A 15,309-nucleotide genomic window follows, 5' to 3' on the forward strand; every position below is an offset into this window, starting at 1 on the left:
CTTGCTTCCACTGCGGTTTGTTGGGTGCTGAGGTGGTTTTTACATCCAATGGTGCAATTTGCAGACTCTGCCACATGAGGGGCAAGGTGGTGCTTGAAGGGTTGGGTAGGTGGGTTGTTTGGAACTTTGTGCGCTCCCTCCAATGTCTTGACTTTGGCTTCTGCACATTCCTGACACGGTCTCTCGATGTGCTCAGTGCCTTCTCCATCTTGGTCATCACAAGCCAGGGTCTCCCATGAGTGGATGGGTATATCTGATCTCTTCGGGGGTGCTCTTAGGACATCCCCTTTTGAAGCGTAGTCAGTGCTCTAATATAGGAAACGTAGATAAGGAATGTTAATTAAGCACAAAGTCACGACGGGGTTAAATATGGTGGTGAAGCAGAATGAGTTGTTGCTAGCTGATCCAGGAACAGAGCCAAATGGAAAATTCCTTATTCATGAATCCACTAATATGACAACCCTATGGGAGACATTAATGATCCTCCAAGTTTCTTCTTAAAAAGTGAGAAAACAAAATAAGCAAATCGGTAAGACAGTGCAACTCAAAACATTGGCACTTCAAATAACAGATTCATTGGCTCAAAGTAGTTTTATTTATTCAATAAAAATAAATGACAATCCAGGGCTACAGTTGCAATTGACAAACATCTGGGACTGTGGTGTGCAACAGATCTTATATAATTTGATTCACTGCCTTCATACATAATGCACCGTTTGAAATAATTTAGTAAACAAAAATCAAGACAAATTTAGCCCAACTCACTCAGGTGTCCCAAGCCATTTGTGTTACAGTTTCTCTTATTCATAATATAATCACCAGCTTTTACCTTTAAATGTGTTTTTGAGCAGCATTACATGTTAGTGTAAAAAAAAAATTCTGCAAGCTTGTTCAAAATATTAGTGTTTAAGATAAAGGTACCTCAAGCATTTCAATATGGGTCCCACCCCGATACTTAAACAACTTTAGAATGACGCTGCAGTGCAGATCTGAGGGAGCACTGCACTGTTGGACAATTATCTTTCGGATCAGACATCAACATTGAGGCCTCACCTGCCAGCTCAGGTGGATGTAAAAGACCCTTTAACGCAATCAGAAGAGTTTGATGGTGGCGATGGAGGAGGGGCAGGCGGTGGAGGGGGGGATGTTGGGGGTGTTGTTGGGGAGGGAGTGAAATCACTTCACTGGAGTTAGCCTTGGCGAGGTGGGAGCGCTCTTGCCTCTGGGTCAGAAAGTTTGGGGTTAAGCCCCGTTTCAGTGATTTAAGCATCTAATCTAGGCTGTTGTTTTAGTGCACAACTCAGGGAGTGCTGCACTGTCAGAGGTGCTAACTTTCAGATGAGGCTATAAGCCAAGGCAGCCATAAAAGATCCCATATTTTCTAGAGCCAACACCACTGAAACACCTGTTTGTTGGGGCCTTGCTGCGTGCATATTGGCCACTACAGTGGCATACGGGACAAGTTACTAAGCTTCAAAAGTAATTCACTGGCTGTAATGTTCATTGTGACAACTGGAACAGAAACCGTGATATGCAAATTCAACTTCATTCTTTCTTGCAGCAAAAGGCCAGAATTCCCAGTCAGCTTGTGATGGTGAGCAATGGGAAGTGACCAAGGGAAAGTATCTATAGATACATAAACAAATATATAAATATCCCATGGGCGGCATCATTCGTCAGTAAATGCTGAAATCAAGAATTACGAAGAACAAAGTGATTCCATGGAAATTTGGTCAAAAAAGTCTACATCACAGTTGGTCAGTGGGTATAGGCACTGGGCAGATTGGAATTAAGCTGCGCAAATAGACAAACCATCAGTTAAAGTTCCTAGTTCCAACCAAATTATCAATTTACTCTGCAACAGTGCTATAATTGGTTTCAAAACTTTGGGTCAAAGAAAGAAAATAATCAGCAAGAACGTGCATTCTAGATTGCCAGCCTGTGACCCTGGAGTGTGTGGGCATTGGGGTGCAGACCAGGGAGATCTTTACCCTTCGTAATCTTTGGAAGGAGGTAAGGAAAGCTGGACACACAGTGGGCAGTGACCATGTAGCCACCAGTGAAGCCGCCTTTGGTGGCAGGGAGTGAAATCACTTCACTGGAGTTAGCCTTGGCGAGGTGGGAGCGCTCTTGCCTCTGGGTCAGAAAGTTTGGGGTTAAGCCCCGTTTCAGTGATTTAAGCACCTAATCTAGGCTGTTGTTTTAGTGCACGACTCAGGGAGTGCTGCACTGTCAGAGGTGCTAACTTTCAGATGAGGCTATAAGCCAAAGCAGCCATAAAAGATCCCATGACAAGAAGAGCAGGGGAGTTCTTTTGGTATCCCCCAGCCAACATTCCTCCCTCAGTCAACGTCACGTAAAAATACAGACTATCTGGTAATTAATCTCATCGCCATTTCCTGGACTTTGCAGTGTGCAAAATGACTGTTGTATTTTCCCATCACACTAATAGCATGCCAAAAAAAAATAATTTGTTAGCTGGGAAGTACTTTGGAATGTAAGCATGTCATAAAAGGCACTATATAAATGTTATTACTTTTTCCTTCACACACAGTGGTCATTTAAACAAGGGAAATGCCTCTGATAGTGTGTTACGAGTCTATACCAGTTCCTATACATTATACATATTTTCCTGCTATAGAAATTAATGTGATACTTCTAGCTGCCTGGAAAATAGCTTGCATGTTTTTGATTTATTGCTCCTGTTAAGTAGAGCTGCATAATTATGTGAAACAAAAGTTAAATGAGGAATTAATCATTTTAAGAAAGAAAATTCTGTTTTACACTTAACAATTTATTTTATTAATTGAAATATGATTATCATTTCCTTTAATCAAAATGAAGGTACTTTTCAGGTTAACTATGTAACAGAAATATCATTTAAATTAAAGAAATATAACTTATTTAAAATACTAGTTCTTTTCCAGAGCCTCTTCCATAAGACCTATGTGCTTTTCACCCTTCACCCCAAGTAATGCAATACTCATTTTGCCTGGAAACGCAGAACACAAAATTGTCTCCCATTAGTGCCTGTGTGCGCTGGAAGACATTGGGTGGAATTATCCCAGATTTTCATTAAGTGTGGTAGCGGGTGAGAAAAAGAACGGTTTTCCTGCAATGGTGGCTTCTCACGCAGTATCATCCCAATCCCGCATCATTAATTATGCATTCCCGGGAAGCATGTCGCTTCGATGGTGGGCGGGCTCTCCTTTCCCCACCAAGCCATCACCTAGCCGCTTCCTCACGCTGGGCGCCATATTTAAAGTGCAGCCATATGCACACCTCTTCGTGCTTCCGGCCAAGGACTGCTGTATGGAAGACATGGCCCCGAATGGCAAGACAACTGCAGCCCAGTGACCCCCCCCACCATCCCAGTTTAGTGACATGTCCCTCAAGTACCTTTTGGACGCTGCGGAGGCCCGCTGTGATGTCCTCTATGCCCACTGTGGCCGTAACAGGGGTAGCGACATCACTAATCTGGCTTGGGAGGCGGTGACAGCAGTGGTCAGTGCCAATGCCCTTCAAAAGAGAACAGCCACCCAGTGCTGCAAGAGGATGAATGATCTCCTCCGTTCCACCAGGGTAAGTCACTCTTCTCATCACTCTCAACTCATACTTGCAAACCCATCACATATCCGCAGGGCCCTCACTCACTGCCAGTTCAAGGGACATCACCATTCACTCTCTCACACGCACCTTCATTGTCCTCATCCCGTCCATGGGACCACTCACCACCACAAATGCCAGGCATGCTTTTCACCTGGCCTGGCAGGCATCCCACCTACACTCTCCCAAATTGTATTCATGCAGGGCAAGTTGGCACACAAGAGGGAGAGGTTGCAGACCTGTGGAGGAATGCCTGAAATCAAGGTCCTCAAGGACTTTGAAAATAGTCATCCAGCCGGCAAAGATCAGGAACATTCCTGTGCTGACAGTGAGATCGGTGGTGCTCTACCAAGTGAGGATCCAGCAGTGCAACATCCATCAGACACCCATGCTGTGAATCAGTTCCCCTGTTTCACAGGCCACTGCCATGCGCTAATTACCTCCTCTTGTTTTCGCAGGCATGTCTGAGAAACAGCCAAGGAAGTCCACGACACAGGGTCTCCAATCAAGCCCCGCAGACACCTCGGAAGAAAAATCTGGAGGCCCCCTATTTGAGGTCCTAGCACAGCTCTCATCCACACCCTCCACCAGCGCAGAGACGCACACCTCGGTGGGACCTAGCTTTAGAGTAACCTCAGGATCACAATCTGGTGAGCACATCACACATTCTGATCCACAGCAGCCAGTGGCAGGGGCTTCCCAGGTTCCTGGCACTCGGAGGACTGCTGGAGGCCAGAAATCTGCTGAGTCCAAGTTGAATGATGAGACTCTGGATTTGGACATACCTCAGTTGCTGGAGCTGCAAAGGGAAGCTCAGGAATATCAGGAAGGGATGTCCGCTGTGCTCCTCAGATTGCAAAGCACAATGGAGGACTCGGTCTGCCTTCTGGCTGAGGTGATAGCGCCGGCATTCCAACGCACTGAGGTCAACAATGGTAGGTTTACGGTCCCCATGGAGACCTTGGTCCAGGACATTGGTCCTGCACTGCTGCATGGGCTGAACCCCATCACTGACGCTGTAGTTGGCTTCCAAGTGTCAACATGAGAGGGCTGTGGGGCAGCTCAATCTCACCTCAGCTACCCCTTCTCCTCGTGGAGTCAGCCAGGGGTCCTTGGACATCCATAGGGAGGAGGATCAGCAGGTGTACACCCCGGGGCCATCCACCCAGGTGGCTCCAGGAGTGTACGGCCCATTCCCTCTACCTGTGACCCCAGCAGCTCCAGCTTCAAAGGCCGAGGAGGGTGCCACTATCACATGCAGGACTCCGAAAGCGGGCTAAGGACCTCCAGCTCTTGGGCCTTCAGAGGATGCCCCCCAGTGTCATCACAGACAGGGCGTAGCAGTCAGCAGGCTGCCTCTACCTCCGCTGTGGATGTTGGGGGAGCACCAAGACGTAGCGGCAGGGGCTCACTCCAATACACTCCCGACAGGGTTTCCCGCATCATGGCAGTGTGTTGCACCCTTCACAATCTGGCTATGCAAAGAGGTGACCCCCTGCCAGAGGATGACCACAAGGAGGATGAGAGGGCCAAGAACCTCAGGAGGCTGCAGAGGGTCAGTACGAGCACGATGACGCCATGGAGGAAGGGAGACGTGGGAGATGTGCCCGTGATACGTTGATCACTGACAGGCTCCAGGAAGAGTAAAGTTAAGTGAGGGAATATGGCCACACTTCTCCTAGCCCTCAATGCAATTTTCTTTCAACTCAGGGGATGTCCACCCACTCACAGCAAGAACGAGTCCCACACTTGCGCTTCTGACTTCATCAATTGCCAGGCCACATGAAATTGCTTTGGTCCGTGGGGCTCTGTGAGTGAGCTCCCTCTGGGAACTGAGAGCCCACTTAGGAACAGGAGTGGTGTGAGAGAAGACTTGAAGCCTTTGCCGCCATCTAATGATGTAAATACTGCTGTGACTGAGATGTGCACATGCCTAGGGATCCCCTCCTCCCGCGCATGTCTTTTCTTCTGCCATTACCACTGAGGAGACACAAATGCCACTAGATTATCAATGCTGATGAGCTGCCCTCACTCAGTGGTGTCCTTGAGGAAGAAGGGTTAGAATCTCTTACATCACACACTTCCAATAAAGATTTAAACACATCTCCCTGACATCACACAAGGGAGTGGAGACTAGTTCAACCCAGGTTGACAATCACAGGAATGTGAATCTCACAGTGGGAAACTATCACTGGGTGAGTGGATAACTGAACCACGAAATAAGAGGATTCCAAGATACAAAATCACAACGCCTTCAGTTGACAGGAACATTCACACAACTATCAAATTTATTAACCAAAGTGCAATTTCTTTACAGTTACAGCACACCCGTGACCCAAAAGTGACATCAATTTTTCTTAATTTCCCTAACTCTACTGCTCCGCAGCAGAGGTGGAGGCAGCCTGCTGACTGCTACATCCTGATGTCTGTGATGACCTTGGCAGACGTCCTCTGGTGGCCCGCAGCCTGGAAGGCCTGATAAGGGTCGCCTGCTCAGGGGTAGAAGCACCCTTGGTGACCTGAGAAGCTGGAGTTGATGGGGTCACAGGCAGAGGGGGCTGTGAGCAGCTGCACACCCTTGGAGTGTCCTGAGAGGAGGGCCCCTGGGTGTTCAGCTGATGCTCATCCTCCCTGTGGGTGCCCGATGGCCCCGCCCTGACTCCTGCAAGAAATGGTGCACCTGGAGAGGGGGTCAAGGTGCCTCGTCCCTACATTCTGATGGTGCCCACCAGGGTGTGTGGCCAGGGAGCGCAGGGCCGAGCGCAAATCCAGCAAGGCCTGCTGGACCAAGGTCTCCATGGAGGTCGCCAGCCTTCCCGTGGTGACCTCGAGGCGCTCGCTTGTCAGAGCCATGACAGAACGTGGACAGACTCCTCCATCATTCCCTCCAGTCTGCTGAGTGACTACCGAATCACTGCATGATGTTCCACACCTGTCACTGCGACTCCAGCATAGATTTGTCAGCCGCTTCCAGAGGCTCATCATCTGTCTCGGACCGAACAAATCCGAGTGCTGAGACATGGGCTGTCCCTGCCTGTGACTGCTGCGGGGACGTGTCAGTGAGGTGTTCCCCAGAAAGTGAGCTGGAGCCTAATCTACATCTGTGCCCCACCAAGGTGTGTATCTCTGAGCTGGCGGAGGGTGTGTGTGAGCGCTGTGACGGTTCATCCAGAGCTTCCTCTTCGGATGAAGTCTGGGGGCTCGCACTGCTGGTGCTGGACTAGCTTGGGGGCCTTGATCTGCTGGTGCCTAGAAAATAGAAAATAGAGTTTCAGCTAATGAGCATTCTAGATAAGACTGCATGTGAATGCCAGGATTTGATTAAATGATGGAGCTGTGATCCACACTGGGTTGGTGGGAGAGGTTGATCTCCCCTTCCCCACAGGAACGATCGCAATGATGTTGGCCGTACCTCCCCGGGTCTGCAATCTCTCATGCCTTTTGTGTGCCTGCTTGTCCTGTATGAGGAAGAAAGAAAGTCATGTGATGAGAATGGATGGAGCAGAGGTTGGGTGAGATGTGTGAGAGGTGTGGTGAACCCTGCTCAGAGGGGGCAGAGGATGGAGTGTGAGGAACATGATAGATGGGATGGTGGTGATGTGGAAGTCTCGGTGAGAGAATGAGTGTTGATATGTGTCCCCCGCTAATGGCTGCGTGAGATCCCTGAAGAGAGGAGCTTGTTTGAGTGCATGATGCCATGATGAGAGTTTGATACTGCAGCGCTTTGAAAGATGACTTACCCTGGCAGAACTGATGAGATCATTCATCCTCTTCCTACACTTGGTGGCACTTCGGGCTCAGTTGACAGCCACGCTGACCTGCTCCACGACGGTCTCCCAGGCTGGAGAAGTGAAGCTGCTGCGCTTCCTGCAGCCATCCCTGGGATGGGCACGTGCCTTCGCACCTGAACTCCTCTGATCAAGGAGTGGAGGGTCTGGTGCGTGAAGCGGGGTGCTGCCTTCGCCTTCAGGCCCTTGGCTTTCCCCTTCTGGCTGCCAGACATCTCTGGTGTGCTGGAGAGAGTGAGGTTGTGTGTTGGACTGGCCTTTAAAAATGGCGCCCAGGCCTTCGAACCCACCAGCTGAAAGTGGCCGCGCCAATTGACTCCTGACCCGCCAGGTGAATCGGACCGATACACTCCTTTGTATAATTAATGAGACTCCAAGCGCAGAATCGGACACAAGTCCCCACCATTCTGGACAGCAGGGTAGGCACTGCCGAAACCACCCGCCAACGCACTTAGTCTCATTCATGGACAACTCCACCCAACATTTTTCCCCTCACTTATTGCACTTCAATACTTCAGCCCATTTTAGTTTCTCTTCTTACTGAAGGGTATGTTACATTTCTGGGTCTTCTGTAGATACTTCTTTTGTGTTCTGCATCAAAGACTGCTCCGCAAGCAAGCCATTACTCCTCCAAAATGGTGCAACTTTATTTTTACAATATTCGGTTTGGTAGCATTGCCTGCATGATTGACTCATTGAAAATACCAGAGGCCATTTTACTCACTTAAAAATCCATGCAATTACATTGAGTTATAATCGGGCTCTCGCAAAATGTTAGCCTTGACTCAGCAATAGCACTTTCACCTCTGAGTCAGAAGATCACGGGCAGAATTTTATGGCCCAATCACAGCGGGGCCGGGGCTGTAAAATGCGGTGAGGCGTTCAATGGTGCATTGACTTCGTCAGGGCCGGTAAATCCGGTAATGGCATTATTTGGGCAGGGCAGATCAGCCTATGGTGTCTTGACAAATATTTATCCCTCAACTAACTAAAACAAATTATTTAATCATTATCACATTGTTGCTTGTGGGACAGTGCTGTGCACAGATTGGCTGTTGTGTTTCCTACATTACAACAGTGAGCACAATTCACTGGCTGTAAAAAGCGCTATATAACCAAAATCTTGTTCGTTTGTCCGCACTAAGATATAATTTATACTTCATCCAATATAAAAATGCCTCAGCATTCACTGCTATTGGGTCCTCAAAATCTGGGCAGATAAGATGGAACACTTCATTGACACTCTGATAATTCTGAACCTAGACTACTATCCTCACCAAGTCTCCATGCTATAGGAAGAACAGGAGTACAACAGGCTTATTTGTATCCTTTGAAGTTAAAACTGAAGTACAGAAAATCAAATATTTAACATTGACAATTAAGTAAAGCTGTCATTGGGTTGTAGATTTAAGGCAAAGCTTCTGCCTTCTGCCATCAAGTTATACAAAAGATGTGTTAAGAGCCTCTCAATAAAAGTGAGACACAAATCTATGTCCAATTCCAAGTTGCTTTGTGTTCCCTCACTAACTTCAGGCAAAAACAGGTCGATAAGTAAGGCTGCAAATACAATATTGTCATAACAATGGCAACTATTTCCCCTGCAGCCTGCAGCATTCTACAGGTGGGCTACACATTTGACAGTTGAATATGGTTTCTGTCCCGAAGCATATTTGAGTTTGAAACATAATTTTCAAAAGAAAGTATTTCACCCACAGACATATAAAGAAAGAAACACAATACAGTACTCAATTTCGTGGACATGTGAAGAAATCTTGAAGCTTCTCACCCTGAAGACGGCATGCACTGTTTTTGTCCACTTCACTTTTTGCAAAATTTCTTAACTGACTTAAACTTTATATGGATATACATGAGAGGGAGGGGGGGTGAGGCAGAAAGAGAACAGGCAGAAATGCATTACTGAAAAGCAGAATATTGTACTGAACTGAAACTACACTCATTTTTTTCCAAAAAAATCACTGTGGTATTATTTACATTTCATGGCTGCATGTTGTATTTTTGAGGAAAATATTGCAACTAACATGCTGAAATGGATGTAATCCACTGTTTAGTGCAAGGGTCAATTAAGTCCATGAACTGTATTTCCTGAAAGAGCGATCATTTCAAAATATCTATTTTTGAGAAGGTAAATCTGAGTTTGAGAATCTGCTCTTTATCATGTAACTGACGAAGTCACCAGTTTTAAATTTCATCGAGCATCAGGTAGTATATTACTAATGAGATCAAAATACATAGGTTCAAAATTGTTAAATAAAGCATTACAAAAGCTGCAAACATTTCAGCCATAGGACAAGTGGTTTGCAATTTTGATGCCCACACCCAGGCAGCAGGCTTCACTCTCCTTTTTGATCTCCTCTTGCTTGAAGGAGTTACCATAGATTTCATTCAACCCCTCAGCAATTGCACGACCAGCAGACTGTTCAGAGCACAGATCTAACCAATTGCTACCCAAGGGAAATCAGAATGCAGGTGAGGTGTGGGAGAAGCAATTTTGTCCTGAATCGCTTCCTGATCTACTCCTAAATTATCAACATACATCAGAGGGTCTCTGACAAACTGACGCCAAGCATGCGATGAATTGGTTAACTTTTCAAGAAATCAGCAGTAGTTTTGGAACTAAAAGTTTATCAGACAATACTGAAGATAGAGATGTGCTATTGAAATATTTAATTTCAAACCACATGTTATAGCTCACTGGGAATTTTAAGGTTTAAAATTTAAGTGCAGAGGCTTTGTTTTAATCACTTAATTTGAAAAATAAAATTGACGATGTGTGTACACTTTGTAAATGTGCTTCCACAATTGGACCCATTCTATATTCACCCTGCTGTGAATGGATCTTTTACCCATTTGCGTGAGTGGATCAATTAGATAGGATTACAAAGAGAATCTAGATCAATCCATGCTGGTGTTTATGCTCCACTGGAGCCTTCCCCCACATTTCCTCATCTAAATCTACCATCACAACCTTCTGTTCCCTTCTCCCTCAAATGCTTGACTGCTTCCCCTTAAATGCATTTATACTATTCACTTCAGTAACTCCCTGTGGTTGCGGGTTCCACATTGTCACCACTCTTTGGGTAAAGATATTTTTTCTGCATTCCTTCTTGGATTTCTTGGTGATCATCTTATATTGATGTCCTCTAGTTATGCTCTTGCTCATAGGAGGAAACACTCTCTCTGTATCCACTCTATCAAAATAATTTTCAAAACTTCTATTAGGTCGCTTCTCAGCCTTCTTTTTTCCAGGAAAATAAGAGACCCCAGCCAATCAATTCTTCCCTGATATATATACCCACAAATTGTAAATCTTTACACATCCTTGTAAATCTTCTCTCCAGTGCCAATATATCCCTTTCAGAATATGGATACCAGAGCTGCATGCAGTGCTCTTAGGCATGTCCAACCAAGGTTTGATGCAGGTTTAGCATAACTTGCCTACTTTCCATTCTAGAAATAAAACCTAGTGCTTGGTTTGCTTTTTTTTTAATGGCTTTGCTAACTCATGATGCAATTTTTACTGATTGGCGTATTTGTGCTCCGAGATCCCTTTGTTCCTCTACTCCAGCTAGACTTGCTCTTCCAAGTAAGAAGTGACCTCCCTACCAAAATGTACTAGCTCGCACTTCAATAGCCAATTGTTTGCACGTTCTGCAAGTTATTAAAGTCCTCCTCAGTATTGACTATCCCTTCCAATTTTGTGTCATCCACATATTTATTTAATTGGGCTTTTGATTACAAGGTTCAAACTGTGAATATAATTTGTGAACAGCAGTGGTCCTAGCACGGATCATTGTGGAAGGCCGCTTCGCACCTTCTGTCACTCTGAATACCTTTACTTCTACACTGCTTTCTGAGTTGAAGTTAGCTAGCAATCTATTCTGCCACTAGTTTTCTGACTTCACATCATCTGACCTTATTCATTAGTCCACTATGGGGCAACTTATCAGAGGCCTTTTGAAAATTCAATCAACCAAATTTGCTGCATTACAACAATCTCGTCTCTCTGTTATCTCCTCAAACAATATTTTCCCTTTTGAAATCTATGCTGACTATTCATTATATTTCTCATTTCTAGATGTTTTTCTATTCACTCCTTTAGTAAGGATTCCATTATTTTTCCTTCCACTGACTGGCCTATAAATGCCAAGACATGTTCTGTCCCTTTAGATATAAGAAGTACATTAGCTATCCATTAATTCTCTGGCATGACACAATTGTCTCATATTATTAAATATGAGTAGTAATACCTCTGTTATCTCTTTCCTAGATTCTTTTAAAATATGTGGATGCAATCCATCCAGATCAGGGGCTTTATCCTCTTTATCCCTTTTTTATTTTAAATACACTTATCTCAATGCTCTGCTCACCATTCAGTGTCATGTCTTCCTGTTCATCTCCCTGGTAAATACTGCAGCAAATTAGTTATTTAACATTTCTGCCATTTCTCTGTTATTACCTGTAGTATTATCCTGTCTATCCCTTAATAGTCTTATTCCCATCATAGCTTTCCTTTTTTATTGGTGTACCTCTATAATATTTTACTTTTTTAAATATTCTGTGATAACGTAATTTCTTAGTTCCTCTTTGCCTTCCTTATTATTTTTCTAACTTCTCTTCTAATCTCTTCGTATTACCTCTTATCATGCACTCCTCTGCCATCAATGTACTCAACGTATGCCGATTTCTTAACCCTTAATTGCTCCCTTTTGTCTTTATTTATCCATAGAGTCCCATTAGTGTTTAGTTTATTCTTTTCTTTTAGCAGAATATATTTTTCTTGCACTCTGTTGACCACCTTTTAAAATAGTTCCCATTGCTGTTATACATTGTTGTTTGCCAATATTGTTGCCTATTTTATTTTCCCAAGTTCCATTCCTAGGCCTTCAAAATCAGATTTTCTCCAATTCATTAATTTGGATTTCATCATACTTAAGTTTTTCTCTATCATCATCTTAAAGCATATTATATTATGGTCACTACTTCCTGGATGCTTCCCTACTTTTACTTTCTCTTATTTACATTCCCCATTACTTGCCGCTTGTCAGCACAAGCCTGGAATATCGTCCAGGTCTTGCTGCATTTGGACATGGATTGCATTGGTCCATGGGCAACCCTCTTTCCAGGGACCAAGTTAGAGAACCTTCCCTGTACTAACTTCAGTGCAAGTATATCCTTTCTTAACTATGGAGACCAAAATTGCACACAGTATTCCAGCTGTTGTCTCACCAAAGCGCTGTGCAATTATAACAAGACATTTTTACTCTTGTGCTCCATTGCTCTTTCAATAAAGGCCAACATGCTATTTGCATCCTAATTACTTGTTGTAACTGCATGCTAACTTCCTGAATTCCTTGTAGTTCCTTGACGGGCACCCAGGCATAAGCCTTCTCTAGATTGACGAATAGATCTTAAAGTTCCACTGGCCTTTCCAATATTTTCCCATCACTTGTCTCAAAATAAAAATGACATCGGTGATGCTTCGTCCAGGCTACAATCTGAACTGACCTTCACAAGTTTCCACAATTTTGCTCAGTCTCTGGTCTATGACTCTCTCAATACCTTGAAGGTATGTGGTAGGAGTTTAATTTCTCGGTAGCTTTTGCATCTTCAATGCCTCCCTTTCCTTTGTCTTTTTTACACATTGTAGTATTTTTATTCCTTAATCCCCTTTACCTGCCTCTTCCGTCAAATTAATGTTGGAGTAGTTGAAATTCTCCAAGATTATTATTCTGTGAGCTGAATTTCATGCAAGGGCCAGGATGCCCGCACCCCCTCCACCACCCCCCAACCCCCTGCCACCCCCCCCACCATCACCACCGCATACAAATTGGGGATGAGAAAGCTTGTGCTTGGCTGGTTGTCCCATTCCATTGAACAGCCATTGGCCATTAATTAGCTTGAGGCAGGCCTTCCTCCCCCATCAAAGGGGAAGTCTGACCTCTGAGAGCTCTTGTTCTAGCAGCGCCCCAGGCTGCAGTGGCCACTGCTGGGAATACAGGCAGTTCCCTGAAGATGAGGAGCCCATGGGATGGGCGGGGGCTGGGATTGACAGGGCGAAGTGGGGAAGGGAAAAACAGTAGGGCGGGGGGGGGCGTGTTTTGGTGGGGGGAGGGGTAGGAATACCTTACACGGACCTCCAATGGGAACAGGGTATCCGAACAGGAGGCACCTCCCCTTTGCTCAGCCACCAGTCTGCTAGGCATGGACATTTGGCATTGGCATCTGCCCACTGTGGGTAACTTCCCAGATGCGGTGGGAAGAGGTCATTAAGGGTCTCAATTGACCAATAGGTGAGCAGGAGCCCAATGTCTCCACCTGCTGGGTTAAATACTTGCCTGCACCTGCAGGCACACGTTGCTGCTATGGTGCCCTCTTTAACACCCACCCCCCCACCTGTCATACCATTCACTGTGGGGGGTAGTCAGGGGTGGGGGTGTGGTGCAGGTGTTGGGGGGTAGGGGTAGGCATGTAAAATCCAGCCCTACATTTTTTATTCAATTCATCTTCAACAGGAAACACTGGTTCAGTAATGGCTACAGGTGGAATCATATCTTGTTGTGATATCTCTCTTTATCTTAAATGGTCCACATGCTTATGGGTGATCTGGCCCTCCACTTCCTCATGGTACGATAATGGCCCAGTCACTGAACATACTTTACCAGGTAACCACTTCGGTTGTCCACCGAAATTCTTTACATATACTGCTTCTCCAACAGTAAATTGCCTCTCACGACTATGCAAGTCATGCGTAGCTTTTTGGTTTCTTTGCCTCTTCTCCACCTTCCCCTCCAAATTTGGAAACATTAGGCTCAGTTTTGTCCTAAGACGGCGTCTCATCAACAATTCTGCAGGTGTTGCTCCTGTTATCGTGTGAGGGATCGCTCTGCAGTGAAAAAGAAAGTGTGCAAGCTTGGTCTCCAACGAATCCCCTGTGAACTTCTTCATGCCTGCCTTAAAAGTTTGAACTGCCCTTTCCGCCAGTCTGTTCGATGATGGATGGTACGGTGCAATCTTCACATGGGTTACTGTTGAGGCTGATGAATCGTTGGAACTCAGCACTCGTGAATGCAGTGCCATTATCAGATACGACTACTTCTGGTAGTCCGCGGATGGCGGAGTTCTGGTCTAGTTTCTCTAAACATGGTTCCAAGGAAGGCTCCGGTGTAGTCGATGTTTAACCACATCCAGGGCCTACCAGGCCACTCCCATGGGTGCAATGGAGCTGCCACCAGCAACTTTTGCAGCTGCTGACATTGTGCACAGTGTTTTGCCACATTTTCAACATCACCATCCATCCCCAGCCACCATAGGTAGCTGTGCGCTATGGTCTTCATTCGGGAGATCCCTGGATGGGCACCGTGTAGCTCGACTAAAAGTGGCTCCCTTCCCTTTGGAGGAGCTATTACCCGTGCACCCCAAAACAGAATGCCATCTTGACTGCTCATCTTGTGTCTTCGGTTGAAGAACGGTTTCATTTCATCGGAGACTGGTTCCTGGGACCAACCATGTTACACTTGGTCTCGCACTCGAAGTAGGACTGGATCCTTACTTGTCCAGTTTTGGATCTGTCTGGCACATACTGGTGAGGAATCTAGAAAATTTAACAGCAAAACCAGTTCCTGTGGGACTGAGATGTGTTTGTCATTCTCTTGTAAGGGCAGGCGACTCAGGGCATCAGCATTTGCGAAGTGACTGCCCGGCCTATGTACAAAGGTGCATTCATAAACTGACAAAATTAGGGCCCTTCATTGTATTCTCGCTGGGGCTACGGGCGGTATAGCCTTTTCCTCACTAAACAAACCCAATAGTGGCTTGTGGTCTGATACAATCATGAAATGCCAGCCGTGCATGTATTGGTGAAATTCTTTTACATCAAAAATGATCAACAGACCTT

General features: G+C 45.6%; 1 protein-coding gene across 1 annotated transcript in view; it reads right to left on the bottom strand.

The window, feature by feature from the left end:
- The window catches only part of astn1 (astrotactin 1), a 2,710,576-nt gene that overhangs the window by 1,044,131 nt on the left and 1,651,136 nt on the right, over nt 1-15,309 (bottom strand). The gene's annotated exons all lie outside the window — the stretch shown is intronic.

The sequence above is a fragment of the Cetorhinus maximus genome, chromosome 17 (genome assembly GCF_964194155.1).
Source record: "Cetorhinus maximus chromosome 17, sCetMax3.hap1.1, whole genome shotgun sequence".
Classification (NCBI taxonomy): domain Eukaryota; kingdom Metazoa; phylum Chordata; class Chondrichthyes; order Lamniformes; family Cetorhinidae; genus Cetorhinus; species Cetorhinus maximus.